Source organism: Megascapheus bottae, chromosome 14, assembly GCF_031878675.1.
Source record: "Megascapheus bottae isolate mThoBot1 chromosome 14, mThoBot2.hap1, whole genome shotgun sequence".
Taxonomy (NCBI): Eukaryota; Metazoa; Chordata; class Mammalia; order Rodentia; family Geomyidae; genus Megascapheus; species Megascapheus bottae.
In genome coordinates, this window is record NC_143522.1 from 45517173 (window position 1) to 45521830 (window position 4658).

Sequence of the window (4658 nt, forward strand, 5' to 3'; positions counted from 1 at the left end):
CACAAGAAAGTACTCTCCATAGATTTTCAGTGGTGAATAATCATTTTCACAGGCCTCAGTATTTTCTGGAGGGAAGGTTGCATTTTCCTTGCAAATCTCTTTTTTTATACTTGGACTTAGAGTTCATGACTTTTCGAAAATCATCCAAAATAAATAGCTACTACAACAAGGATGCTGGGACTCAACTGTCACAGAAGGAAGGAAGGAAGAAGAGGAGAGATGAGAAAGGAAACCAGTGGTAGGTGATTGGTACAGTCACTGGTGAAAAGTACAGCCCAGATGGCAAAGATGAAAATGAAAAGGCTTTGCATGGGTGTCCATACAAGTATCGTCACTGCATCACACAGAAAATCTGCAATGCTCAGCAATATGAGTAGCTGTGTTCCAGACTCACCAGCCAGTGTTTCCTAGGAAAAAGTGGTCAGGTGTGTAACATGAGCACAGAAGATGGTGACACCCCTCGTCATCACAATCTACAACAGAGCAGCCACACTAAAAATCAGACAGATTGTCACCACTTCACAAAACTAAAAACGTCCCTGCAGTCCAACACCTTGTGATACCTTCAAAGAAAAAGCTCACTGTGAATGAATGGGGAGATATGTTTCTACTTCAGGCTGTGAAAGTTTTTTGTTTTCTTGTTTTGTTTTGTTTTTGTCAGTGGTGAGATTTGGACTCGGCCTGGGTGTTGTCCCTGCACTATCCTGCTACCCCTTAAGCCACAGCTCCACTTCTGGTTTTCTAGTGTTTAAGTGGAGGTAAGAGTCTCACAGTCTTTAGTACCCAGGCTGGCTTTGAACCTCGATCCTCAGATCTCAGCCTCCTGAATAGCTAGGATTACAGGCATAAGCCACCACGCCTGGTGGCTGTTTAAGTTCTTTAAAAAATCAGTTTTAAAAATGTGTGGAGGAATGTCTTGAGGTGGGCACCTGGAGTTTCCAGCGGACGAATGGATGCATCTAAAAGCACTTCGGCCACACAGAGTGAAAGCTTTAAGAGCAAAACCACATTATAAACAGGAGTTCCTTCAGCATGATGGATGAGGAGATCCATATGGATGTGTCTGAGGCCTTCTAGGAAAAAAAAATCTGTTATAGAATCTTCTGGAAAATAGAGTTGGCCACTTCCAGTGATTCATCTTGGACCAAAACAGTATCATAAGAGTCCATGTATTTTTCCAAAAGCTCTTCTACAAGGTCATTTAGATAGCCGATTTTCAGGATGTTCTGGACATTGGCGACCCCGTCAGCCATCTGCAGGTCCCCCGGGGAGTCCTCCAGCAGGATGATGTTACTTGTTGTCCCTCACTTGGCTGAAGAAGGCGCTATTCCTCAAGGCACCATCATGCTTATTCAATACGTGGATTAGTTCTCCTTTAAACCCTCTCAGCACCCCCTTCTCATCAAAGTCCATGAAGGTGGATACGACTCTGACATTTCGGTAATAAACCTCCAGCACCTCACCAATTCCAGCCGAAAAGATGAACACTGGGTACGCCATGCTGTCGCAACTTATCAAAGAAATTCCCCAACCCCTCCTTGAGCATGATGTCAGACTCCGCCACGATTTCTTTAAGTTTAGCTTTCTCTATACCTTGCTCCATAAGCAAACTAGGAGACTTCGTATCCCACTCCACGATGTATGGGCACTTTTCTTCCACGGTAAGGTGGGGATCAACTTCTATGTTATAATACTTCTCCTTTCAGCATCAGCAGCTTCTCTCGACACTCATCAGTAATAAGCTTGGAGTTGTCGATGACATCGTGACTTGTTGGGCCCCTTCTTCCATTGTAGGAGAATCTACTCAGAGTCATATCAAAGTCTGTGATTATCTGAAGTTTGGCAGCTCCTCCTTTGATAAGACCACAGATGATTTCTTCTAGGTGTGTAGGGTTCTTGACACGAACTGAACTTTTCTGGAATTCTGGCATCATTTCCAAATGCACAGCACATTCTTGCATTTCTTGATTATTCATTCTTCATCTCGATGATCTTGGTCTTGCGGCCTGTCGTCGTCCTCAAGGGGAAAATGTACTGAGCCAGCACCACCCCCGCCACCAACGCGCACACGCTGGCGCTCTCCACCGCACCCATCTGCGCCATGGCCGCTTGGTCCATGCTGGCCTCGAGTACCTCAGGACAGAACGCCAGACGCCACCCTCACGAACAAGAGCTGCGGGGCCTCAGAGCCTCGCCCCTGGGCAAGAGGCCCCAACGCCCCGCCCCAGCCCTAGCTAGGTTTTGACTCCTGGAACCTAGTTTATCTTTGTAACTATCATACTAATCTGTCTCTTTTATTAGATTATCTTGCAATCAGCAATACTTAAATTCTGTTTGTGTACATATAACCTATAATGTGTGATAATAAAAGGCTACTTTCCTCCCTGTTCATCACTGTGCCTTTTGTTATTACACATTATAGTTTATATTTCAGCATAAAGCTTATGGTGAGACTCTGGCTTGCTGCCCATGATTCTGTGGACATATTCAAAGTAGTCCACGTTAGCCTTAAATTGAAGTAGCAGACATATGTCAATACTGCAGAGATAGTCTGACTATTGAATAGTAGTGAGCTGTTTTTGCATGGTCTAGATACATATGCAGGGTAGATTTCTTAATAAGAAAATTAACTTTGTTGACACATACTGAGTGCTTAGTCAACTGAAACAGCTTAATATTTTTATATAAATTGTTACAGAAGGATTTCTTTTTATACATATGAAATAGATTTTGCTGAATCCAAAGGCAGACTTAGATTTTTATCCCTGTTGGATTTTTATCTTATTAGTTTCTCCTTATATTGGCTCTGCTATCTAACAAATTATCTAGCTCTTGGTTTTATGCCATATACAAGTTTAACAAGTCTGACTTCTTAAGTGACCCCCACTTGATTAGACGCAGGCAGCTGAGTGGAAATAAACTTGGACTCTGTAGTTTGGCAGGTTTAGAAAACTCTGGCTTTATATTCACTACCTATGTATCTTATTTGGGTGCCCTAATGATTCACAACCTCAATTGTTAGTCTTTAAAATGGAAAATATAATAGTAGCTACCTCATAGTTTTGTGAGAAATATATTAATTAGCATGGAAGCTACTAGAATTCGTAACAAAACTCCAGAGTAAGTATTCAGTAAATTTTAGCTATTAGCAATTGATTAAACATGTTGAATGAATGGAGTTGAGATAATAGTATGCCCAGAACATGAACCCAACCAAATAAAAAGAAAAAAAGAGGAAAAGAAAGAAAAACAATCCCAAACAGTTGCATGATTCACTTTAAGAATAAATGACCTGCAGCAGGATTAACTCCAAATGGATCAAAGACCTGGAGGTAAAAGCAGATACACTGAAAACTTTATAAGGAATAGGAGATACACTAGGTCTCCTTGGCACAGGTCAAAACTTTCTTATTAAGGACTCAGAAACACAACAAATCAAAGAAAGTCTGAATAAGTGGGACTGTATTAAACTGTAGAGCTTCTGTATGGCAAAGGACATAGCTAGCAAATTAACAAGAAAGCCTACAGAGTGGGAGAAGGTCTTCAATAATCATACAACAGACAAAGGCCTCATATCTGAAATATATCAACAGATCAAAAAGTTGAATCACTCCTAAACTAATCTCCAAAGAAACAACCATCCCATTAAAAAAATGGGCCAAAGACTTAAAGAGAGTCTTCTCTGAAGAAGAAATAAGAAAGCCCTATGGACACATGAAGAAATGCTCAACATCTCTGGCCATAAAAGAAATACAAATCAAAACAACTCTAAGATTCCACCTCACTCCAGTGAGAAATCTAATAAAAACAAATGCTGGCAGGGATGGGGCCAGGAGGGATCACTACTACACAGTTGATGGGAGTGCAAACTCGTTCAACCACTATGGAAAGCAGTATGGCAGTTCCTCAAAAGACTAAATAAAGAGCTCCCCTATAACCCAGAAATTCCACTACTTGGCATTTACCCAATCGTCCAGGACATACTAAATCCACTAGCACAATGATCTTCATTGCAGCACTATTTACCATAGCAAAGATATGGAACCAACCCAGATGCCCCTCAATTGATGAGTGGATCGACAAGATGTGGTATATATACACAATGGAATTCTATGCTGCTGTCAGAAAGAACAACATTGCCCCATTTGTAAGGAAATGGAAAGACTTAGAAAAAAATCATATTAAGTGAAGTAAGCCAGACTCAAGGGAACATAGGCTCAATGGTTTCCCTCATTTGTCACAATCAATAGAAACCTTGTGCTGTCCTAGCAGAGACTTGCAATAGAGGAAAACCTAGATACATAAGGCCATATAGGATGACGCTAAATGAAAGGACCTCCAGGATATAGAAATAAAAGTCATATATAATGAGTGATTGTTGCCTTTAATGTACTACATTATCTCTCATCTCTTTTGCTGTCCCTTGGTTATCTCATATTGTTACAGTATTTCATCTTGTTATCTGATATATTGTATATATGTTTATTTTGTTATTTGAAATAGGATAGGGAAGGGGGAAAACAAGATGAGGGGCAGGGGTGGGGGGAGGGAAATGGGAAACAGGACATGAGAAAGGGTATCAATATTTGTGAAGTAATGCACCATCTATCTGGTGAATATAATATAACCCTTCTATTAATTACAATAAAAATATATGG

At 40.7% G+C, this 4658-nt stretch overlaps 1 pseudogene; it reads right to left on the reverse strand.

Annotated features, from left to right (window-relative positions):
- Nucleotides 1–936: 936 nt before the first annotated feature.
- On the reverse strand, nt 937–2127 carry LOC150055170 (cytosolic 5'-nucleotidase 3A-like; annotated as a pseudogene).
- Nucleotides 2128–4658: the final 2531 nt, after the last annotated feature.